General features: G+C 52.5%; 1 protein-coding gene across 1 annotated transcript in view; it reads right to left on the bottom strand.

Moving 5' to 3' along the window:
* CIMIP3 (ciliary microtubule inner protein 3) overlaps positions 1 to 25926 on the bottom strand; it is an 83055-nt gene that overhangs the window by 54023 nt on the left and 3106 nt on the right. The gene's annotated exons all lie outside the window — the stretch shown is intronic.

Genomic DNA, 25926 nt, shown 5'->3' with positions numbered 1-25926 from the left:
TGTTGATATATGGAAATGTATGTTTGGAAAAAAAAATAGAATGCAAAATAGTATGTACAGACTGACAGCTGTGTAAACATATTATAGCCTGTTAAGCTTAGCGATCAGAAGGGCATCTGCAGAGCTATAAATATTCAAGTTCAGGCTGGGAACAGTGGCTCATACCTGTAATCCCCACACTTGGGAGGCCAAGGTGGGCGGATTACTTGAGCCCAGGAGTTCCAGACCAGCTTGGGAGACATGACAAAACCACATTCTCTAAAACATATACAAAAAATTAGCTAGGGCTGGGCACAGTGGCTCACGCCTGTAATCCCAGCACTTTGGAAGGCAGAGGTGGGTGGATCACGAGGTCAGGAGTTCAAGACCAGCCTGGCCAACATGGTGAAACCCCATCTCTACTAAAAATACAAAAAATTAGCTGGGCATGGTGGTGCACGCCCCTATAATCCCAGCTACTCAGGAGGCTGAGGCAGAAGAATCGCTTGAACCCAGGAGGCAGAGGTTGCGGTGAGTGGGGATCATGCCATTGCACTCCAGCCTGGGTGACAGAGTAAGACTCCATCTCAAAAAAAGAAAAAAAAGCCAGGAATGGTGGGCACACATCTGTAGTTCCAGCTACAGATGGGAAGATTGCTTGAGCCAGGGAGATCAAGGCTGCAGTGAGCCATGATTGTACCACTGCACTCCAGCTTAGGTGACAGAATAAAACCCTGTCTCAATTAAAAAAAAAAAAAAATTCAAGTTCATCACTTTTTATTTTTCTGTAAACACCTAATGACTACTAAGAACACACAGGAGGCCAGGCTAAGGAGTTTGGCTTTTCACCTGTGGACCTCCATGGGGAGTCGTTGCAAATTCTATCGGTTTGTTTTGTTTTTTCATCGAGATGGAATTCATATACAGTCAATCCTCCCTATTTGTGGATTCTGTATTTGCAAATTTGCTTAGTGGCTAAAATTTATTTGTAACCCCAGAATCAATGTTTGTATTGCTTCTGTGGTCATTTACAGACATGCACAGAGCAGTGAAAATTTTGAGTTGTTTAACGCACATGTTCCCAGCTAAACAAGAGGATCCTTTGTCTTCTTGTTTTAGCTGTCATACATAAATGTCTTTTTCTGTTGAGTGTCACGTGTTATAGTGCTATCGGCCATGAGTTCAATGTTAACCAACCAACAAAATATATTAAAGTGTCTTTAAGCAGAAACACAGCTAAAACAAGGTTATGGTTATGTATTGATCAGTTGACAAAAATCTTGTGACCAGGGGTCACAGGAACCTAACCCTGTATTTCCCGTAGGAGAAACGGGTCAGTATTTACGAATACCATGTTCACTGCAACTTTATAGAACATAACTATGACAAATGGTTAGGATTGGTTGACTGTACCACATGATTCCTTTTTCTTCAAAATCAGACTTTTATGTTTTGGTATATGCACAAGGTTATGCAGCCATGACTGTCACTGCAGATTTTCAAGCAGTAAAATGGCCTCCATGAGCTGCAGTTTGAGAATTATCTGTCCATCTTTCCCTGTCCCCTGATTTCTTTCTGGTCTCTTTCAGAATGCCCAGGAAAACCATGGGCTGGCTGTCCCCACCCCATCGGTTCCAGAAGACTTCGCAGACAAAGAAGTGACAGGTAAGTGAACCCTGGCCTTGAGGCTTGTCCATCTTTCTTTCTGTCCTCCTAGGGCCCTGAGTTCAAAAGCCAAGCATCTTTCTGACCATCTTCACAGCTGGTGACAAAGACAGAGTCCCCAGGCACAGCCACTCTCGCTATCCTCAGTCCTCTTGATTACTGGCTGCAGTGGGCCCGGGCAGTGGGGCTGGGAATTGAGGAGAGCCAGGGTCAGCGAAGGCCCCCTTCCGGCGGGGGAAGGATGGCGAGGCGACAAGGCCAGACCAGGAACAAGTGCAGCATAAAGTGGGAGAAGGGCCTGGCTTTGAATCCCACCTCCCCACATATTTGCTTTGCTTCCTTGGGCAAGGCGCTTCACCCCTCCTACCTCTGTATCTTCCAATGAACAATGGGAACAACAGTTCAGTTTGGAGGAGTAAATGAAATGGTGGATGGGATATAAGTCATGTCTGTCACACCTCTCAGAGGTGCTTCAAACTCGCTAATGGCTTCCCTTATTACTCAGAGAAAAGGTTCTTGCAAGGACTGCTGGAGTCTAACCTGAGTCTGGCCACTTTCCTTGCTTGCTTTCTCCTCCCACACTACCCTGGCCAAAGTGTCTCCTGTTGCTCCTGAAATACCCCAGGCACATTTCCACCTTGGGGTCTTTGCACTGCAGACCTCTCAGGTTAGAATGCTCTTCTGCAAGGCATCTGTGTGGCCGTCTCCCTCACTCCTTCCTTCTTTGCTCAAATGTCACCTTCTCTGCGAGGCCTTCTCAGACTACTTTATTTATTTATTTAAGATGGAGTCTTGCTCTGTCGCCAGGCTGAAGGGCAGTGGCGTGATCTCAGCTCACTGCAACCTCGGCCTCCTGAGTAGCTGGGATTACAGGCGCACGCCACCACGCCCAGTTAATTTTTGTATTTTTAGTAGAGACAGGGTTTCACCATGTTGGCCAGGATGGTCTCTATCTCTTGACCCTGTGATCCACCTGCCTCAGCCTCCCAAAGTGCTGGGATTACAGGTGTGTGCCACCGCACCCAGCTGGACTGCCCTATTTAAATAGCACCCGCTGCACCCCTCCCTTGCTGGTATTTTTTCCCATCGCACTCATTCTCTAATGTGATAATAATGTACTCACACGTTATGTTCATTGTCCCATTCAAGCATAAGCTCCCTAGGAGGGCCAGTGTTTGTCCGTTTTTTGTTTTGTTGGTTTTTTGCTGCTGTACCCCAGCTCCTAACTCCTGCCTGACAGTTGGGTGCTCAGTGAACGTTAGTCTTCCCTTTCCCTGCTCTTGGTTTCTTCAGTTTGAAGTCAGGCAGCTGGGAGGAGCCCTTCAGAGCTGCACACTCCCCAGGTTCGCCACACTGTTAGGGACTGAGAGGAGGGAAGCAAAGGATGGGTGCCACTAAGAAGGAAGTAGACTCTGAGAGGGGGGTTGGGGACCTGGTCTGAGGACAACAGAGGGATGTGAGCTGCTGGGGCCAGGGACTCTCAGCATCTCTTTAGTACCCAGATTGTCCAGGCCACCTTCCTTCTGCACACCCCCGTTTTATCATGCAGACCAGAATCTGCCTCCGTTCTCTATGAAGTGGACAGCTGGGTTCTTAGTAGCTTCAGGGTCTTTAGAAAGCAGGAGTTGTTTGTGCAAACTGCTCCCTCCTGCAGGTCTGTCACCCAGCCTTCCTCACTGAGGAGCTCTCTCACTCCTGCCCCATGACTTCCTATCTCTTTCCCACTTTCCCTGTCTCACACAGTCTGAAAAGGTCAGCACAGATGGTAGCAGTCAAAGTGGTTCCGTTCTATTAACTGCCTACTAGAGGCCTGGCACCATGACAAGCCCTTTCTGTGTATTTGCATGGATTCTCTCATTTAATCCTCACAACAGCTGTAAGAAGCGAGCACGGACAACATGCCCCTTTGATAGATGAGGAAACTGAGGCTCAGCAAGGTTAATTAGTGTGTTCAAGGTCGCTCATCTAATAAGTGGTAAAGCTGGGATGTGAACCCTGGACTTTCTGGCTTGGCCAAGGTCAAGGTCGCAGTAAAAAACAGATGGCGCACTCAAAGGGGATAACTGAAGAGAGCTGAGTAAAGGGACAGTGTACCAGAGTGTGAGCTTGGTTAGGCGACTCCTGTCTCCTGGGAACAGTGACATCCAGGGACTGAACACAGTGGGAGAGGGACATCCCGACAGGACGTGTGTCTGCGGGGCAGGAAAGGCAGCTGCTGCCAACCTGTGACGCAGCCAGGAGGCAGCCAGAGGAACCAGAGCCCTGGCCCTCTTGTCCCCACCCCCCATCTCCGAGGGCAAGGGAGTCCCGGCGCAGGTTAGAGGGTGACTCTGGGGAGGCAAATGGAGGTTATTCCATACAGGCTTCAAAGGCTGTGCCAGGGACAGGCAGGGGACCCTCCCTAGAAAGAAAGGGGACACTCCCAGGACAGCTCAGGAGACTGGACACGGGGCTGCTCCCTCTCTTGGTGTTCAGGAGAAAATGATCCAGTCATTCTCTTGGGTGCTCACCCCTGCCCCTGTGCTGGGTAAACAGAAATTGGCAGGGCTGGTCTGCCTTGTTTCTGTCCCCCATCTTTGTCTCTTCTTCTTTCAGGTACCAGCTCACTAGTCAATGGCAACCTCCGACTGTACAGCTCTGTGGGTGACCTGAGGCCTGGGCAGTATGGCCAGGATCTACTCATCCCCCCACCTCCCCCAGGCCCAGCCCCGGGGCCCCCCCAGGACATTTCACAACCTCCAGGGGAGTTGCTACTGCCATCTCCACCTTCCACAGCACCCCCACCGCCTCCCCTGCTGCTGGAACCCCCACCCCCGCCCAGCATGGCCCCACCTCCACCCCCAGTATTGGAGGCCCTGTCCCCACCACACACTCTTTCCTCCCCATCCACACCCACCCCTCCTGACTTCATTCCCCCTGCCCCACCCTTGGCCTTTTTAGCCCCCCCACCACCTCCTATGCCAGCCCCAGTACCCCCAGCTCCAGCATCTCCTCACACAGTGGGGACTTGTCTCTTTCCCCCTGGGGGTGTCACCAAGTGGAAATCAGATGTAGCACTGAATGGCAGGCAGGCAGAGGCCACCAGATTCAGCCCCCCGAGAAGCCCTGCTGAGCCAAAGGGGAGTGCCCTGGGACCTAACCCAGAGCCCCATCTCACCTTCCCCCGTTCTTTCAAAGTGCCTCCCCCAACCCCAGTCAGGACTTCGTCCATCCCAGTTCAGGAAGCACAAGAGGCTCCTCGAAAGGAAGAGGGGGCCACCAACAAGGCTCCCAGCCGACTCCCACTGCCTCCCAGCTTCCACATTCGCCCCGCCTCCCAGGTCTACCCAGACAGGGCCCCCAAGCCAGACTGCCCTGGGGAGCTCAGGGCCGCAGCACCAGCCAGCCCAAGGCTTGGCCAGTCCCAGTCCCAAGCAGATGAGCCCCCAAGAGTTGGGATTCCGGGAACTCCGCCTCCAGCCCCTCCCCTGCCCCCTCCTGCAGCCCCCCTCCCTCCCCCACCACCCCCACTTCCCCCAGCTGCACCTCCTTTGCCCTGTGCTCGGAAGGCAGCCCATCCACCTGCTGGATTTACAAAACCCCCTAAATCCAGTTCTCCTGCTCTCAAACCCAAACCCAACCCCCCCAGCCCAGCGGACACAGCCTCTTCAGCACCTGTGGACTGGAGGGACCCCAGCCAGATGGAAAAGCTGCGGAACGAGCTGGCAGCCTATCTCTGTGGCTCCAGGAGAGAGGACCGATTCCTCAGTCACAGGCCAGGCCCAACAGTGGCCCCTCAGAGCAAGGAGGGCAAGAAGGGCCCCAGCATGCTCGAGAAAGAGACTCCCCCGAGCCCGCCAGCAAAGGACACTCCCCCAGGTGTTCCTGAAAAGAATCTTGGCGGCAGCAGCCTGACAGAGACAGAGGCTACCCCCAGCCTGGCCCTGCCCCCTGTGGACTACATTCCCCAAGACTCTCCAACTCCCAGTGTGTGGCAGATCCGGAATGAGCTGGAGGCCCGGCTCTCCTCATCAGCAGAGAAGGAGGCTAAGCCCAGCATAGGATCTCTACCTCCTAAGCCTCGGCTAGAAGGGGGAAGAATTTTTGAAAATGGGGCTGATAATGACAAACTCTCCAAGCCTGTGGCCAAGAATCTGCCACCTCAATCTACCACCCTGCTGCCAACCACACCACTCCAGTCCAAGGCCATGTTGGGACCAGCCACACCACCCAAGGCCACATCTGGGTCAGCCACACCACCCCAGGCCACACCTGGGCCAACCACACCACTCAAGGCCACACCTGGGCCAGCCACAACACCCAAGGCCACACCTAGGCCAACCACACCACTCAAGGCCACAGCTGGGCCAGCCACACCACCTGAGGCCACACCTAGGCCAACCACACCACTCAAAGCCACAGCTGGGCCAGCCACACCACCCGAGGCCACACCTGGACCAACCACACCACTCAAGGCCACAGCTGGGCCAGCCACACCACCTGAGGCCACACCTAGGCCAACCACACCACTCAAAGCCACAGCTGGGCCAGCCACACCACCCGAGGCCACAGCTAGCCTGGCCATATCATCTACAGCCACAACTCTGCCCACCACCACATCCCAACTGATGGCAGAGAAAGACTCAGGGCCAACTGGGCAGCCAGCGAAGCCAGCATCTCAAGAAGTTTCCACTCCCTCCCAGCCAAGGGGAGAGGGGTCCCCCTCAGAGGCCACTAGGCTGCCCACTCAGGGAGCCCACTCATCTCCAGCCCTCCCACCAAAGACATCTCCTGGTGGAGGAGAAGTGCCATGTCTCTACAAGCCCCACTGCCACCAGAGCAGCCTCAGCCGTGAGGTTGCTGTGGTGATGCCCACTCTGGCCAGAGGAGGGGCTGCAGGGCCAGGGGAGCCCGTAGAAGTGAAGGAGCCCCCAGGGCTGCCAGCCAAGCCCTCTGCCTCAGCCCAGCCCACTGATGAACTCCTCAGGCACCCGGTGACTGGGGAGGTGGTGGAGCGGGGCTCACCGATGGCCCTGCTCCTGGCGGCCAGGCAGAGGGCACAGAAGGGGAGACCTGGAGGGGCTGCCCTGGGTCGGTCCTCTCTGCCAGGAAGTCTCCGTGACCACAGCCACCAAGCCGAGGTCAGCTCTGACAGCATCTTCCACAGCCAAGGCAGGCCCAACTCCTTCACTGTGGTGCCCAAGTTACCCAAGGAAGCTGAGAAGGGCTCCCCGCTGACGACCGAAATACCCAATAAGTGGGGGCCGCAGCCGGGAAGAGACGCAGAGGGCACAGAGCCGAGCCGCAGGCACAACTGGACAAAGCCGGAGCCCCAGGCCCCTGTGGCCTGGGAAAGAGCTGCTACTTCCAACCTCCCCCAGGGCCACCCGCTGCCCAAGTCCTTCTCCTCTCCACCTTCTCCTTCGTTCAAGAGAGAGGAGGAGGAGGAGTTCAACTTCGAGGTCATCCCACCGCCGCCAGAGTTCAGCAATGACCCTGAGCCCCCGGCCCCGGCCCTCCAGTATCTGGGCCGCCGGAGCTCCCCTCCCCGGAACAACTACTCAGACTTGGGGCAGCCCCCGAACGCTGGCCCCGGGGCGCCCCCGGCTCTCGGCTTCTCGCGCTTTCCCGTGGGCGCGCGCTACGCCGGGGCTGGGGGCCTGGAGCGCTTCTCCGGAGGGGGCCGCTCGCTCATAAAGAAGCGCCTGTACGTCGGGGAGCCGCACCGCGGCCCAGGGCTGACCCGCGGTGGCACCGGCCGCAGCCTGAGCCCTCCCAACTGCTTCCGGCCGCAACCCGGAGGCCCCGAGATGCGGCGCGTGAACTCGGCGGGTCGCGCGCCCCCCGGCGGCCTGCATGCAAGGAGGGTGTCCCTGGAGGGCGCCGCCCGGGGCGCCGCGGAGGCCAAGCACAAAGCGCCTGGCAGCGCCCCAGCTGCTGGCAGGTGAGCTGCGGACCCGCCTGGTGCGGGAAGCCGGGAGGGGTGAAAAGCCAGGCGAGGGCCAAGGAGGCCCGGCCATCAGTCAAGAGGAAACATTTGGTTTTCTCCCCTCGGCCTTGCAGGTAGAACGGGGAGGGAGGCCCACTTACCGGGAGAGGGCGCTGTTGGCGCCTTCCTGACCTGCTTCCTGACCTCCCTTGTTCTCTTTCCCCATCATCTCCTCTCGTCTCTCTCCCACCCGCTAGATCCCAGCGGTCAGGCTAAGTGTGGGGCGGGCAGAGATCTGAGTGGTCCTTCAGTGGAGGGATTTCCCAACACAGAGTTGGATCCAGACACAGGCTAGGAGTGAAAGATTTCTGAGAGAGGATATTAGGCATGTTCTCTGGCCAGCAGGGCCCAGACCGGCATGGGAGCCCTGTCTGTGATGGTCTGCAGTCCCTCCTTGGGGTCGATAAGCCCAGGGCTTGTGGGGGCAAATACAGAAGTATGAGCAGCATCTTTTCCTCTCGGTCCCTGGGGGAGATGGGAGGCGTGTTGGCTAACCAGCTGCAGATATTAACCTCACATCTCTTGCTCTCCCCCAGGTCTCCCCACACCACCACCCGCTATGGAAGCCCCATCAACACGTTCACCGTGAGGCCTGGGACCCGCCATCCCATCTCCTATGCCTGCTCAGGGGCCCATTGGAAAGCCACCTCCTGAGCCAGGGGTTCTCTTAGCTCTATTCCAACAAACTGTGTCCTTAAGGATCTGGGCACTTGTTTCTTGTGGGGGGTGGGAGGTACACAGCAGCTGTTAGGCAACCTGACTCAGACACAGAGGAGTCTTTGATCCCCAAAGACCAACGATGAGAAGCAGTGGCCCAGGATGATCAAGAGTAGGCTTCTGTTTCCCAAAGCCTGGTGTGGCTGTGGACTGTTTACATATCGGGGGTGGGAGGGGAAGGAGGTTAGAGAGGAGGAACCATTAAGGACCTGGGCGCTGAGTTTCTGCTCTCTGGTACTATCTGCTTTAGCAAGAGTTATTTAAAACAGTTTTACAAGCACGGCCTACTGAGCAGGTTCTGAAAACAAGGGGTGGGTCACTGACTCTGAACTGGAACCCATCGAGATAGCTGTGATTGTCTCTCAGGCCCTTGCAAAGGGCTGATTCCCAGCTCTATCCTGGTGGGTGTGCAGGGCACCGAAGGGAGAGCTTTAGCCTCCATCACCTGCCATCCCAAGCAAGAGTGGACACCTGGGGTTCCTAGGCGCGTTGAGGTGGGACCAGGAATGTGTATGTATAACACATGGAGAAGGACCATGTGTAGGGTGGGGAGAGAAGCTCCCACATGTGGAATGCAAGCCCTTTGCATTGGCCAAGGGCAGAGGTGGGAGATTGATGGTTCATTTCTCCTTGGCTCTGGCCCTTAGCTACAGGGAAGCCTAGAGAGAGGACACTTGGCAAGTTTAGGATGGGAAGCAGGGTTAAGCCTGGCTGTGCTATTCAGACCTGTGCAGCCCTGATTTTGGGGATTGGGCCCAAGGAGCCGTGAGTCTTTGGCTTGACGCTAGGGGCTTTACATGGCCAGGTCTCATGGGATTTGCAGAGGGCATTTTTCCTAACACTGATACTACAAGTCACCAATACTATTGATGCCTTAAGATGCTAGAAAGCCTTGGAGAGTGGAGGCAGCAGAGATGGGAATGGAGGTCTGAAGAAGCTTGCTGCTGAAGGGGAATGTTTGGGAAAGTCAAGAGTGGTAGGATTGGTTGGCCGGGTGCAGTGACTCACACCTGTAATCCCAGCACTTTGGGAGGCCGAGGCTGGTGGATCACTTGAGGTCAGAAGTTCGAGACCACTTTGCCAAAATGGTGAAACCCTATCTCTACTAAAAATATGGGGGAAAAAAAAGGGTGCTAGGATTGGGCCAGTTAAGAGCAGGGGAGACCTGGCCGGGCATGGTGGCTTACGCCTGTAATCTTAGCCCTTTGGGAGGCTGAGGTGGGTGGATCACGAGGTCAAGAGATTGAGACCATCTTGGCCTGCATGGTGAAACCCCGTCTCTACTAAAAATACAAAAATGAACTGGGCATGGTGGTGTGTGCCTGTAGTCCCAGCTACTCAGGAGGCTGAGGCAGGAGAATCACTCAAACCCAGGAGGCAGAGGTTGCAGTGAGCCGAGATCGCGCCACTGCACTCCAGCCTGGTGACACAGCAAGACTCCGTCTCAAAAAAAAAAAAAAAAAAAAGAGCAGGGGAGACCTAATATTAGTACGATGACCATGTGTCCTTTGCCTGGGCAGTCTAGGTTTATGCTTGTTTTCCAGTGAATTAGACCCTCTTCCACTTCGCAAAAAAGTCCTGGTTTAGATGCTATAATCACCAAACATATCAGGAAGCAATATTCCTTGGTCTTGCTTCCCTATCTTCAGGTACTGGTGGGTCAAATTTCTGGGACCAGGCCAAGGTGGCCTGCCTCAGTAAGAAGGAAGGACTGAAGAGTGGCCCATTTCAGAGGAGCAGGCTGGTGGGGGCCAGCCAGAAAGTAGTTCCCTTTGGGGGAAGGTGTTGGACATTTATTATTTGTGGTAACCAGCCTAGACACTGCGTTGTCAGGACAGCAGGTGAGCCACTTTAGGGAAGAAAGTGCAGGGGTAGGTGGGTGCCCAGATGACCAAGGTCAGCCACCCTGATGGGGTAGGGCCTGGTTATCTGTGTTCAAGAAGCGAATCCCACCCCAGCGCCAGCACTAGCTCTCTATATGTATGTATTTTCCCTGTACAATGTTTTATAAAAGAGATCACTAATTTATCTGCTGTGCTAAGGCCTGAGGAGTGGGGTGTAGACTCTCAACTGTATATTGCTCTGGGGTGGGCAGGGAAGACTGAGTCTCACTTGACTTGGAAAATAAACAGCCAGTTTGGACTGGCCTCCAGCTCCGTGGCTGTGTTTGTCTAACAAGGATTTGGGTAACTATTGGATACAAGCCACTATGCTTAGCATGGATAGACTGCCATCAACTCACCCACATGACTCCTGTTCATGGCAAGCTAATAGTCTGTCTAGTGGAGGAGAGGACTGAAAAAGAGCACACAAAAACATCAAAAATTACAAGTAGTAAGAAGGAAAGGAACAGGGAACGTGAAAGAATAGCTAGATGTGGGGAGAAGAGTGGATTTACTTGGGGTGGTCAGGGAAGGCCTCTTGTGGTGGTGACATACTGATTTAGGCAAAGCATCCAGCACGTGCCTAGCGCTTAGTAGTAGATCAACAAATGGCATCTTTGGGTGATGGCTACCTCACATTCGTATGTGGCCCATCACAATTTTCCATAAAGCTTTTTTTATTTTAAGGCCATCTTGACGTCATACTTTTAGAATATTTTATTTTATTATTATTATTTTAGACGGAGTCTTGCTCTGTCGCCTAGGCTAGAGTGCAGTGGCACCATCTTGGCTCACTGCAACCTCCACCTTCCAGGTTCAAGCGATTCTCCTGCTTCAGCCTCCCGAGTAGCTGGGACTACAGGCATGCGCCACCACATCCAGCTAATTTTTGTATTTTTTAGTGGCAACGGGGTTTCACTATGTTGGCCAGGCTGTTCTTGAACTCCTGACCTTGTGATCCACTCGCTTCGGCCTCCCAAAGTGCTGGGATTGCAGGCGTGAGCCACAGCACCCGGCCCCCAATTTATTTTTTTTCCAGAAAAGAAAACCAGAAAAGTCATCTCGAGACAGTGTTAGAGAAAACGTTGTGTTTCCTCCTCTGAATCTTTTGTGGGGACTTTATGGGAAAAGGAAGATGACTCACTCACTCTGAAATTTGGGCTTCCAGGAAGGGCCTCTCCCATCCTTGGTGCCTCCTCTTTCTCCTGTCTCTCACTGTCCCCCCACATATACCATGATGTCCTCATTCTGGAAACCCCGAGTGGGGACAGTGGCTCGGGCCCTTCATCTGGCTTTTCTCCCCACCCTTGCTCCCTTGTAACGTTTTCTCCCTCATCTGACATGGGAGGGGCAATGGTTAACCTAGGAGGGAGGGCAGAGAACAAGGGCCCTACATCCTGGCTCTGCCTCTGACAAGCTGTGTGACCGGGGTGTCAGCTGACTCATCGGACAAATGGCGAGGGTGGACTTGGGCCGTGTCTGGATATTAAACTTTGTTGGGTCCCTGACCTCTTTGAGAAACTGATGCACGCTTCTCAAGAGGCCACAAGTGCATTTTATACACTATTTCAGGCACCCCACAGATTCCCCCAGATTCAGGCTCCACAGGCTTCACGCTGAAAACTCCTTAAGTGGGCCGGGCGCGGTGGCTCAAGCCTGTAATCCCAGCACTTTGGGAGGCCGAGACGGGCGGATCACGAGGTCAGGAGATCAAGACCATCCTGGCTAACACGGTGAAACCCCGTCTCTACTAAAAAATACAAAAAACTAGCCAGTCCCAGCTACTCGGGAGGCTGAGGCAGGAGAATGGCGTAAACCCGGGAGGTGGAGCTTGCAGTGAGCCCAGATCGCGCTACTGCACTCCAGCCTGGGCGACAGAGCGAACTCCATCTCAAAAAAAAAAAGAAAACTCCTTAAGTGACAGTGGTCAAGGTACCCGCCAACACTTATTTAACCTTGACAGTTTGCAAAGTTCCTTCTCTCTCTCGTTTACCTGTGACAATCCTCTAAAATGTGCCGGCCATGTAATACTCCTAATTCCATTTTGTTGATGAGGAAACCGAGGCCCCCAGGAAGATATGTGAGTTGCTCAGAATGATGCCTCTGACTGGAAACCCTGTTCTTTCTGCGTGAATCATCACAGCTGCCTCCCTTATAGCTGTAACCACTCTCCCCACCCACTTATCCTCTCCCAGTTGTACCCCCCAAACTTTACCTCTATTAGAGTGGCGGTGGAGGAGAGGCTGAGTGGGCTAGAGCTACCCTGGTGCCAAAACAAGATGAATGGGCATGGGTGGGGCAGATGTTCCTGGATCAGATTGGCCACACCTTGGTTTCTGAAGCCTTTTCACTATTCCCTGGGCCAGAACCCCACCCCACCTCTCTTGTGAAGCCCAGCCTGGCCCAAAGCAACAGCTAGGACAGGTCCCTGGAAAAGCTGAGCTGGAAGCCTGGGGCCTGGCGTCAGCAATATGTAAAGGGGCCTGTCCTGGAAAAGGTCAAGCTCAGCTTTTGTCACGGCCAGACTTGTTGAAGGAGAGAGGCTTCCTCTCACTCCAGGTGAGCCCTTCTGTGCAAAGCTGTAGGACAGAGGTGGCTCCAGAACCTGGAGGGGTGAGGGAGAGGCCACCTCACTGCTGAGCTGTCAAGCAGGCCTGCTCCCACCTGCTCACCCACCTGCCTACCCCTGGCAGCCTGTGGCCGCTTCCATTTCTGCAGCTCAAAGGCCATCATCAGTCAGCTGTATGGGCGGGATGGGCATTGGCACCCGTCAGAGAGCCTGGGCCTCCTCCCTCCGAAGCCCCAGGGATGGCCAGATTCTGAGCCCTGCTGTTGGGGCCTCTGGGATGCTTTTTGCCAGCAATGTGAGAAAAGGTGCTCTTCTGGGAGAGGGGAAGAGACCAAGGCAATTTATTATGAATACTCCCATTGCATGGATAATCCTGTGCTCCTCTGCCCAATTCCCACACCTCTGGAAACTTCACTTACATTTGGCACAGATGAGCCACTCCTCCCTCCTTCCCCTTCTTGAGAATCATTCTCTGAGCCTGTGTGGAACAAGGTGCTCCGATTCTCTGTCTTGCACGCTGGCTTCTTTCCTCCCTCCAGGTCCCTCCCTGTCCACCCTGTCCTTGGCTCTCCACTCCTTCTCTAGTTTCTTCCTTAAGAGACAGTGTCACCCCTCAAGCTCACCTGTACCAGGGGTCCATATTTCTAACTTTGGAAGTGCCTCCTGGATATGTCCATGTGGGTGCCTGGCCATCCACTCAAATCCAACCTCTAAAAAGTGATTCTCCCCTACTTCCTTCTCACACAATTGTGTGGCCAGAGCAGCCAGACCAATGGCTCCAAACTACCCCCAAATACTCATCCCTGCCTCACTGCTTGGGTTCCCTTGGCTTCCCCTAGGCCAGCTTACACTCAAGGCCCAGCTTGGATTGGAGCTCCTACAGGAAGCCTTCCCCAGCCCTGCTCTGCTCAGAGACCTCTTCCTCCTCCATACCTACCTCTCCCACTTCTGTGGCAGCCTCTTCTTATTCAGGCTTCAGCTCAGACATCCCTCACCTACTAGGCCACAGCAGCTCCTGCGAAGCTTCCCACAGCCCCTGCTGCTTTCCTTCCCCCCACTAGTGTTACCTGGTCTACATCTCTCTCCCAGCAACTTATAAGCTCCACAATGTAAGGACTGCCTCACTCATCACAGTATCCCCAGCATCCAGTGCTGCTCCTGGCACTAGCAGGTACTCAGTATATTGAGTTTATTGATGAATACAAGTTAGTACTTAATCAGATATCATCAAGCACTATGTAAGTTCCTTGGCTGGGCGCGGTGGCTCACGCCTGTAAACCCAGCACTTTGGGAGGCCGAGAGGGGTGGATCACCAGGTCAGGAGTTCAAGACTAGCCTTACCAACATGGTTAAACCCCATCTCTACTAAACATACAAAAAAATTACCTGGGCGTGGTGGTACACGCCTGTAATCCCAGCTACTCAGGAAGCTGAGGCAGGAGAATCGCTTGAACCTGGGAGGCGGAGCTTGCAGTGAGCCAAGATCACACCACTGCACTCCAGCCTGGGTGACAGAGTGAGACTCCATCTCAAAAAAAAAAAAAAAGTTCCTCAAGGGCAAAGGCCATGTCTCCAGTGGACTCATGAATACCTAACCTTATCCTTTCTAAGTTGTGGAACTTCATCTAATGCTGAGGTTATCAAGCTGTGAGAAGGTTTAGTTTTAGGGATGAGTTTCTAAGGTCTCATCATAAAGGTGTCCAGATGCCTTGGAGTGGCTCCTGCCTGGTGGGCTGAGATACTGCATCCTCTAAGTAGAGACATGAGCTGGGATGTGATGGCACCAGGTGAGGGAGTTCTGGTCCTCAGAAAGGGCTAAGGCGTGGATCTCAGGCAGCCCTCTGCACCCCACCAGTGAGCCAGCCACAGGCGACCAGCTCCAGTTATCCAAGTGATTTGCACTCTGTTCCTTTTTCCGTTTTGAGCTCCTTTGGTCTTCAGCAAACTTACTTGGTGCCACAGCCTATCTCAGCTGTGGACCAAGGGTAAAGTTTCTGTCACATGTGGGCCAGAGAACTGAGAAGGGGCCAGGGCAGCAGAAGCCAGCCAGACCCGACCCGTTCACCAGCCCTCCCCACCTGCAGAGCCCACCTTCAAGAGGAAAGCCATACAGTTCTAGGTTTGGTTTCTATTAAGGAATGGGCTCCCTGCACGAGGTTCTCAGGGCCTAGCAGGGGTCTAAGCACAGAGTGGGGACCCAATAGATTTGCTGTTTTGAATCTCTTCCACCTCAGTATGGGATCATTAGCCCTAATGCTACTCCCAGAAATGGGATACTTGATTCTCTCTCTTTTTTTTTTTTTTTTCCTGAGGCAGGGTCTTGCTCTGTCGCCCAGGCTGGAGTGCAGTAGTGCCCTCATAGGTCACAGCCTCCGGACCCCAAGTGATCCACCTCAGCCTTCCAAGTAGCTGGGACTATAGGCATGCACCACCAGGCCTGGCTAATTTTTTTTTTTTTTTTTTGAGATGGAGTCTTGCTTTGTCGCCAGGCTGGAGTGCAGTGGTGTGATCTCGGCTCACTGCAACCTCTGCCCTCTGGGTTCAAGCGATTCTCCTGTCTCAGCCTCCTGAGTAGCTGGGATTACAGGCACCCGCCACCACACCTGGCTACTTTTTGTATTTTTAATAGAGACAGGGTTTCACCAGGCTGGTCTTGAACTCTCGACCTCGTGATCCACCCACCTCGGCCTCCCAAAGTGCTAGGATTACAGGCGTGAGCCACCGTGCTCTGCCTAATTTTTTTTTTTTTTTTGAGACGGAGTCTCGCTCTGTCACCCAGGCTGGAGTGCAGTGGCCGGATCTCAGCTCACTGCAAGCTCCGCCTCCCGGGTTTACGCCATTCTCCTGCCTCAGCCTCCCGAGTAGCTGGGACTACAGGCACCCGCCACCTCGCCTGGCTAGTTTTTTTTTTTTTTTGTATATTTTTAGTAGAGACGGGGTTTCACCGGGTTAGCCAGGATGGTCTCGATCTCCTGACTTCGGAGACGGGGTTTCACCGTGTTAGCCAGGATGGTCTCAATCTCCCGACCTCCTGATCCGCCTGTCTCGGCCTCCCAAAGTGCTGGGATTACAGGCTTGAGCCACCACGCCTGGCCTCTGCCTAATATTTGTTTTTTTTTTTTTATAGAGACACAGTCTCATTATGTTGTCCAGGCTGGTCTTGAACGCTTGGGCTCAAGCAATCCTTCTGCCTCAGCCTCCCAAAGTGCTGGGATTACGGGCAAGAGCCACCGCACTTACACTCCCTTCTCATTCTTGAAAATGGAATGTCTTCAATCTTGTCTTCTGCAGACTGAGCCTTCTGACTCCTTTCAACTTTCCTCACTGCAAAGGAGCATCTCCTGCCACTTTTCATTGTTGCCTTAGTTTATTTTCTGAGTCATTCAAGAGAGTTTGGTAGGCTCGTGCTTTCTCTGTCTCTCTCTGGGCTACCCCATCTGTCATCTTCCTGCCTTTTGGTTCACAACTTTCCAGCATTTGTTCTAATAGCTAAGGGCAGCATGGAATTCCACCAATGCAATTCAACACTGTGAGGGGGCGCTACTCACTACAAGCCAAGGAACCTCGCAAGAGGCTCACAGTTGAGTGTGGAAGACAGACATACACACAAATAACTGGACTATGGAGCAGGAGAATGCAAAGCTCTCCCACCCAGGAGAGCCCGGTGGCCCAAGAGAGCATGGGACCACATGGGGCACTGTTGGGCTGTCCTTGTGGTTGCCCTCTCTTGCTGGCCTGTGACCCTTGTGGGAGCACGTGTATGAACTGGGCAGAGGAATGAGCGATGCCCTTTGTGTGTTTAGTTTTCCTACAGAGTGAGCTGTCTTTCGGTGACCTCTCTTGGCCATTTAAAGCTGCTTTTGACATTCACTTTAACTGAATTCTTCAGGGAGAGGAGAGGGGAGTGAGCAGAAGGCACCTGTGTAATTTACCCTGGTGTCCAGCACCACGGTCTTAGTCTGGCATCCCCGTGTGTGCATGTGGAGTGGGCATTAGCCAACAGGTGGCACTTTGCTCACAAGTGCCTGAAGTTCGTGTGGCTGGTGGGGTTCAGGCTCAGATTGAGATCCATCTGAGGTTGACATGGCTCCTCCTAGGATCCAGGCACAAAGCTAAGTACTATCCGGCACACCAGTCATTCTCAAACTCAGAAGTGCATCCGAAGCACTTGTCAAAACATAGGTTTCTGGGACTTGTTCCAAAACTCCTGATTCAGTGGGTTTGGGATGGGGCTGGGGAATTCATATGTCTTTCTTTCTTTTTTTTTTTTTTTTGGTTTTTGTTTTCTGAGATGGAGTCTCTGTCTACCAGGCTGGAGTGCAGTGGTGCATTCTCGGCTCAGTGCAACCTCTGGGTTCAAGCAGTTCTCCTGCCTCAGCCTCCCAAGTAGCTGGGATTACCGGCACCCACCACCATGCCCAGCTAATTTTTGTATTTTTAATAGAAATGGGGTTTCACCATCTTGGCCAGGCTGGTCTCAAACTCCTGACCTCAGGTGATTCACCCGCCTTGGCCTCCCAAAGTACTCGGATTACAGGCGTGAGTCACCACGCCTGGCCGGGAATTCACGTTTCTAAAAAGTTTCCAGGTGAGGCTGCAAGCCTTGATGGTACAGGGATGGCACTTCGAGAACCCCTGCTGTGCAGTGTCATGTGTCATCACCTCATCTCCCTTGGGGCAGATAGTGCCATGCCCAGCTTACCAAAGAAGAAACCACAGCCTCCGCAGGCCAAGTGACCTTGCCAAGGCCACACAGCTGGAGGGTGCTAGGGAGTCAAACAGCACCTGCTGCACTGCCTTTTGCCCTCAGGGCAATGGGGTTGGGGTGGTTGTGACAGCACTCTCCAAATTTTTGTTCCAGAGAGGGCAGTAAGTAGAGAGGGCAGGCTTAGGGTAAGCAGTACTGGGAGGTGGTCATAGAGTCACTGTTAGGCTGACAGTCATTCCTTGGGTGGCCATAATGTTTTAAAGACACTTTCAGCAAGGTGCAGTGGTGCATGCCTATAGCCCCAGCTACTTGAGAGGCTCGCTTGAGCCCAGGAGTTTGAGACTGGCTTAGGCAACATAGTGAGACCTCATCTCAAAAAATATTTAAAAATAAAAATAAGATACTTTTGCATCTCTCTCTCTCTCTCTCTCTTTCAGAGACAGGGTCTTACTCTGTTGCCCAGGCTGGTGTGCAGTGGCATGATCATGGCTCACTGAACCCTTCAACTCCTGGACTCAAGTGATCCTCCCACCTCAGCCTCCTGAGTAGCTGGGACTACAGGTGCGCGCCACCATGCCTGACTAATTAAAAACATGTTTTTTTTTTTTTTTTTTTTTAAAGATGGGGTGTCGACCGGGCATGGTGGCTCACACCTGTAATCCCTGCACTTTGAGAGGTTGAGGTGGGCGGATCATGAGGTCAAGAGATCGAGACCATCCTGGCCAACATGGTGAAACCCCTCTCTACTAAAGATACAAAAAATTAGCCGAGCGCGGTGGTGGGCACCTGTAGTCCCAGCTACACGGAAGGCTGAGGCAGGAGAATGGCGTGAACCCGGGAGGCGGAGCTTGCAGTGAGTGGAGATCACGCCACTGCACTCCAGCCTGGGCGACAGAGCGAAACTCCGTCTCAAAAAAAAAACAAACAAAAACCAAAAAAACAACAATTAGCTGGGCGTGGTTGCGCGCACCTGTAGTCTCAGCTACTCGGGAGGCTGAGGCAGGAGAATCACTTGAACCCAGGAGGTGGAGGTTGCAGTAAGCCGAGATTGCACCACTGCACTCCAGCCTGGCGGCAGAGTGAGAATCCATCTCAAAAAAAAAAAAGGATGGGGTGTCGCTGTGTTGCCCAGGCTTGCTTCTGTTTCAATCAAGCCTCATGATACTGGTCAGCAAGCACTCACAATGGATGCTACACTGTCTCCCTGACCGTCTCCCTTTCTAGGACTGAAGCTTTCACACCCCAGCCAGCAGCTGGCAGTCCCTCCCCAGGAATTGTCCTTCCAGGGGAGAGTCACCTCACCCAAGGTCATGCCCACTCCCTAGAGGCAGCTCACATTCACTAAGTCGCTCCCCTCAATGCAGGACAACTCTGAAGGTCCTTGCAGACCAGGGCGCCCCTCCATTGCAAGTGCAGGCAGCCCAGCTTTGCTCTGTGCCCACTTCTCCCTCTCCCACACCGGTGTGCGTCCTGAGGGCACTCCCACCAATCTTGCACGCAAACCTCAGTCTCCTGGGGAGCCTGTCCTGCAACAACTTATTAGGTACCAGGCACGATTCTAAGCACTTTACGCATATGATTTCTTTTTTTTTTTTTTTTTTTTTTTTTTGAGACGGAGTCTCGCTCTGTCGCCCAGGCTGAAGTGCAGTGGCCGGATCTCAGCTCACTGCAAGCTCCGCCTCCCAGGTTCATGCCATTCTCCTGCCTCAGCCTCCTGAGTAGCTGGGACTACAGGCGCCCGCCACCTCGCCCGGCTAGTTTTTTTTTTTTTGTAGTTTTAGTAGAGACGGGGTTTCACCGTGTTAGCCAGGATGGTCTCGATCTTCTGACCTCGTGATCCGCCCATCTCGGCCTCCCAAAGTGCTGGGATTACAGGCTTGAGCCACCGCGCCCGGCCTACGCATATGATTTCATACGATCCTCCCAACAACCCCAAGAGGCAGGCACTTTTGTTACCAAAGGCTCTGTAACTTGTCCAAGGTCACAGAGCTAGCAAGCCAGAGAGCCAGGGTTGTTTTGCAGGGAGTTGGGCTCTGGGGCTCTGAAATGTTACAACGCTGTCTTCCAGAACATTCCTAAGTCTAGCTTGAGGAAATTCGACAGAACAAACAGTGAAGATGTATTCTGATTGATTTGAGGGGGAAAAGAATCTCGGCCAGGTACGGTGGCTCACGCCTGTTATCCCAGCACTTTGGGAAGTTGAGGCAGGTGGATCATTTGAGGTCAGGAGATCAAGACCAGCCTGGCCAACATGGTGAAACCCCGTCTCTACTAAAAATACAAAAATTAGCTGGGCATGGTGGTGGGCGCCTGTAATCCCAGCTACTCAGGAGGCTGAGGCAGGAGAATCGTCTGAATCCAGGAGGCAGAGGTTGCAGTGAGCCGAGATCAGTGCCATTGCACTCCAGCCTGGGTCCTAGGGCAAGACTCCGTCTCAAAAAAAAAAAGAAAACAATATTGACAAAACCAAAAAGAACACAACCACCAGATGGGATGAAGCTGTTCAGGAAGGCAGGGAACTGTAGTCCAACAATCCTTTCAATTATTCTAGTGGGTTTTTTCCTTGGATCTATCGAGAGGTAAGCCTGGGATAATAGACATGACATCCTCAACTCTCACCTACCCTGATGACTTCCAGCCCTCCCCCGAATACCACTCATGGAGCCAGCTACCAACTCAGTGTTTCCACTTGGCTGCCTAATGGCATCTCGCACTTAACAGGTGCACAGCTGAACACCTGAGTCCCGCCTGGCCTCCCACACCCAGAGCCTTCTCCACCTCAGGGCGTGGAGCCGCATTCTTCCCTGACAACTCTTCACACACCATTTCCAATCCCTTGGCAAATATTGTCAGTTTAACTTTAAGATAAACCTACCATTTCTTTCTTTTTTTTTTTTTTTTTGAGACGGGGTCTGGCTCTGTGGCCCAGAGTGCAGTGGCGCGATCTCGGCTCACTGCAAGCTCCACCTCCCGGGTTCATGCCATTCTCCTGCCTCAGCCTCCTGAGTGGCTGGGACTACAGGCACCCGCCACCGCGCCTGGCTAATTTTTTTTTTTTTTTTGTATTTTTTAGTAGAGATGGGGTTTTACCATGTTAGTCAGGATGGTCTCGATCTCCTGACCTCGTGATCCGCCCACCTCGGCCTCCCAAAGTGCTGGGATTACAGGAAGTCAATTCTTAACACAGCGTCCAGGATGAGCCTGTTAAACCTAAGTCAGGTGATCTCACTCCTCTGTTTGGCCCACCCCTTCATAGTAAACACTATTATCATTAGGATGCCCACAAGACCCCACGTGCTCCAACCTTCTCTCACTCCTGCCCCTTACCACTCCATGCTGGCCACACTGAACTTCTTAAATACACTAAGCCTACTCTTGCCTCAAGGCTTTTGCACTGGCTATCCTGTGCCACCCAATGCTCTTTTCCATTGGTCTCAATTCAAATGTCACCCTCTTGGAGAGGACAGGACTTCCATAATCACTCCATTAAAGGACCATATCCCAGGCTGGGCATGGTGGCTCATGCCTGTAATCCCGGCACTTTGGGAGGCTGAGGTGGGTGAATGGCTTGAGACCAGGAGTTTGAGACCAACCTGGGCAACATGGTGAAACCCCGTCTGTACTAAAAATAAAAAAATTAGCAGGGCATGGTGGCGTGCACCTATAGTCCCAGCCACTTGGGAGGCTGAGGTGGGAAGATTGATTGAGCTGGGGCAATTGAGTGAGCTGAGATCACACCACTGCACTCTAGCCTGGGTGACACAGCTAGACCCTGTCTCTAAACAAACAAACAAACAAACAAATAAATAAATAAATAAATAAATAAATAAAGGGCAATGCCCTTCCTCCTCCACACCCTCTATTCTCATTACCTTCCTTAATTTTTTTCCTCAGCATTCATTCCATCTTATGTATGTTTATTTGTTTATTCCTGGCCCTCTTCCTCCTCATGCCCAAACTGACTTATTTAAAGTCCATTTTCCGCTGGTTCTGCTTTTTAATTTCTCTCTTTTTTTTCACAGACAAAGTCTCACTCTGTTGCCCAAGCTGGAGTGCAGTGGCACAATCTTGGCTCACTGCAACCTCCACCTCCCAGGTTCACGCGATTCTCCTGCCTCAGCCTCCCGAGTAGCTGAGACTACAGACACGCATCACCATGCTTGGTTAATTTCTTTGTATTTCTTAGTAGAGACGGGGTATCGCTATATTGGCCAGGCTGGTCTCAAACTCCTGACCTCGTGATCCACCCCCCTTGGCCTCCCAAAGTGCTAGGATTACAGGCGTGAGCCACCGCGCCCCGCCTGCTTTTTAATTTCATAGTTTGTTGTTATTTATTATTTTTGTTATAAGCTGCTTCTAATCCATTATGGACTAAAACGATACATAACAAAGGAACCAGATCATTATCACCCGGCTTAAGGCAGAACCATTAATTAGACCAGTGCTTCTAATATTTTTCCTCCCAGATTGCCAAACAAACAAAAGGAGCAAATAGACATGCCTGCCCACCCCCTCGAGCTTTAGGAGAGAAGCCTGAAGTTGCCACTAAAAAAGCAAAATGTCCTTGAGACTTTACTTTTCATGGGCATTCTACACTGTATTTCCTAATGTATTTACATGTATTCAATTATAAAACTTCTCCTCAAAGTTTTCCAGTAAAAATAACCCTACCAATAACTGCTCCATGTAAAACGCTACTGATGTGTGGTCCTGGGGGTCCCTGTCCACCCTCACCCCAGGGACCTTCACCCATGGTTGGGAGTTGGCGAGGAGGGACTGGAAACATCTTTCCTTTGGGGAAGTGAATTGGCTGGAGCTGGATAGGGCCTTGCCAGAGTCTTGAGTTCTAGTTCCAGCTCTGACACCTACTGCAGTAGCTCAGTGACCTTGGGCAGGTCCCTCCATTGTAGTTTCCCCTAAGTTTCCTAAAAGGTTTGAGGTTTTGTTTATTTGTTTGTCGAGATGGAGTCTCACTCTGTCTCCCAGGCTGGAGTGCAGTGGTTCCATCTCGGCTCATTGCAACTTCTGCCTCCTGGGTTCAGGCGATTCTCCTGCCTCAACCTCCCGAGCAGATGGGATTACAGGCACCTGCCACCACCCCCGGCTAACTTTTGTATTTTTAGTAGAGATGGGGTTTCACCATGTTGGCCAGGCTGGTCTTGAACATCTGACCTCAGGTAATCCGTGCACCCCGGCCTCCCAAAATGCTGGGATTACAGGCATGGGTTTGGGTTTTTAAGCTTAGTTTCCATCAGGCTGAATGTAACCATAGGCCTTACACTTCTGAACACGATCAGATGGAAGAAGAAAGAAGATGGTGTCCAGGCGCAGTGGCTTACATCTATAATCCCAGCACTTTGGGAGGCCGAGGTGGGCAGATCACCTGAGGTTGGGAGTTCGAGACCAGCCTGACCAACATGGAGAAACCCCGTCTCTACTAAAAATACAAAATAACTGTTCGTGGTGGCACATGTCTGTAATCCCAGCTACTCAGGCGGCTGAGGCAGGAGAATCGCTTGAACCCGGGAGGCGGAGGTTGCGGTGAGCCGAGATCGCGCCGCTGCACTCCAGCCTGGGCAACAACAAGAGCACAACTCTATCTCAAAAAAAAAAAAACAAAAGAAAAAGAAAGAGGATGGTGGTGAGAGCGGGACTGGGGCTGGACAGCTGGCGATTGCATTGGGTGGCTGGCGGATGCCCTGGCAGGGCATGGGCTGAGGCAGGGAGGCTTCAGGGGGGTTGGTGCTCCTGGGAGGACCCAGAGCTGGGGCCTGCTCGGGCTTGGCTCTCTTCTGTGCCATAGAAAGCTCTGCAGTGAAGGGGGCTGGAGGGCCCAGGCTATTTCTGGGGCTGGGCTTTCCTGGAGGTGGGGAGGGTGCCCATCCAATCTTCCAAAAGAGGGCAGAGCTACCAACTCATCAGTGCCAACATCTGAATCACAAGCCAAGAACGCAGCCCTCCTACGTCACCCTCTCTTCTCCCTCACCACTGAGGCACCTATGAACCACAGTGCAACACTTCCCATTCCTGCGTGTCACTAGCACTCTCCAGAGGTGTGCTTGGTCCATAGCCTAGCCCCTGCCCACCCATCAGGTGACCACATCTCTGAGGAGAGAGGCAGCCCACCTGGGAAGAATGTCAATTCTTCCACAAGGATCACGCTTGTCTTTTTTTTTTTGAGATGGAGTCTTGCTCTGTCGCCAGACTGGAGTGCAGTGGCGCGATCTTGGTTCACTGCAACTTCTGCTTCCTGAGTTCAAGGGATTCTCCTGCCTCAGCCTCTTGAGTAACTGGAACTGGAACTACAGGCACGAGCCGCCACACCCAGCTAATTTTTGTATTTTTAGTAGAGAAGGGGTTTCACCATGTTGGCCAGGATGGTCTCGATCTCTTGATCTTGTGATCTGCCTGCCTCAGCCTCCCAAAGTGCTGGGATTACAGGCGTGAGCCACTGCACCTGGCCCACACTTGTCATCTCTAATACCACATCTCTCCATGATACGTCCGAGGCATTATGAGCCTGCTCTATCGATGAGGAAGGTGAGACTCAGAGCAGTTTGGTCACTTGCAGCTGACTGAGCTGTCAGGTAGGGGCTGGCCACAGACCTGCCAGGCATCTTTCCTCCCTGTCACTGTGCTCCGCGTTTAAGGGTGGGAAAGGGGGTAAGAATCTCAGGGGAGTGAAAAAGAAAACCAGGAAAACTTAAACAAGGATACAGAACATGCATTTCATAAGCCACCCCCTGTGTAATAACAAAAGAATAGATACCTGTATTCCTAGAATAGCTTTGAAGGAGCACATAAGACCAGTGATAGTAGCTGTTTCTGGAGTGGGGAATGGGGTGACTGAAGAAATGGAATGAGAAGGAAGAAGGTGTAGTTTGTAACTGATTTATTCTTTTGTACCTTTTGAGTTTTGTGCTGTGTCTATTTATTATATGAGTTAATATAAAGTACTTAAATTAGTACCTGGCACATAGTAAGTGCTATATAAATGTAGGCACTATGTAGATGCAAGCTATTATTACTTTTTTTTTTTTTTTTTTTTTTTTTGAGACGGAGTCTTGCTCTGTCACCCAGGCTGGAGTGCAGTGGCCGGATCTCAGCTCACTGCAAGCTCCGCTTCCCGGGTCTACGCCATTCTCCTGCCTCAGCCTCCCGAGTAGCTGGGACTACAGGCGCCCGCCACCTCGCCCGGCTAGTTTTTTTTTTGTATTTTTTTAGTAGAGACGGGGTTTCACCGTGTTAGTCAGGCTGGTCTCAATCTCCTGACCTTGTGATCCGCCCGTCTCGGCCTCCCAAAGTGCTGGGATTACAGGCTTGAGCCACCGCGCCCGGCAGCTATTATTACTTTTAAATCATGTAAAATTCTTTTGAGGAGAGACAGGGAGAGGGGAGTGGGTGAGGCATTGTTCTGGCTTTGGGTTGGAACTGGCTATGTGGCCAGGCCCTGTGAGGAGAAGCAGGGTTCCTGGGCACCTCCAAGAGCTCAGGAGGGATGCAGGCCTCCTTCATACAAGCTGAGGACACACTCCCTAACCAGACCCCAGAGTTCCAGAGCATTCTGTGAAGCCAGAGGAAGGCTTCAGGCGAGGCCACGAGACATGGCGCACTCGGGCTCTCGAGGGAGGGCTCTGAGAGGAGAGAGACTATTTCAGAGGGCATGGCAGAACCCGCCCGGGCTCCTTGAGGACAGGGTTTACATCCTCCGGATTGGCTGAATGACCTTCCCGATGGCTGCGCCTGGCCTGTCACCTGGGCGATCTGACAAGCTTGTGGGGTAGCACCTGCACCAGCAAGGGCTGGAAGGAGCACAGAGCTTGGGTTTGCTTCCGTGTGTGTCTTTCTCGACCTTTGTGGCTGCTCTCCTGGTGACCAATATCCTTGGGGAGCATTTGGTGGCTTAGGACAAAATCTCACAATTCTCTAGAATGTATCTGGCCTGAGGAATGTAGGGTGAAAAAAACCACTTTGCTCGTTCTATTTGGCTTGTCAGGAGAGGTTGGTGGAAGAGGGGGCAGCTTCTGGCACTGGAGAGGGGGTGCCTCAGATCAGGGGAGTGGCTTGTGATGATTTAAACGGTTTGTTTCTCCCCGGGAGAACTCAGAGTTCCGGAAGGAGTTGCTTACCTCACACATGTGCACCCCTGGAGAACAATCCCTGAAGTGAAAGCACATGGTGGCCATGGTGCTCCCGGCACAGGAGAGAAAGCCACGTTCTGTTCAGAACTTCTTGGCTCTCTCCTCAGCCACGCTTAGCGATGAGGACACCGTATTTCAAAATCACAATATGGAAAAGCGCACCTCAATCACAGTAACAGAAAATCAAGCGAAGGCTATTCTGAAATAGCATTTTTCACTTATCAGATTGGCAAAAGCGTAAAACACATGGCGTTGGCTAGGGTGTAGGGAAATGGGCTGTTTTTCTGGAGGAAGGT

Source organism: Chlorocebus sabaeus, chromosome 17 (genome assembly GCF_047675955.1).
Source record: "Chlorocebus sabaeus isolate Y175 chromosome 17, mChlSab1.0.hap1, whole genome shotgun sequence".
NCBI classification, from domain to species: domain Eukaryota; kingdom Metazoa; phylum Chordata; class Mammalia; order Primates; family Cercopithecidae; genus Chlorocebus; species Chlorocebus sabaeus.
Note: the sequence above shows the minus strand (reverse complement) of the source record. Positions and strands in the feature narration are given on the sequence as shown.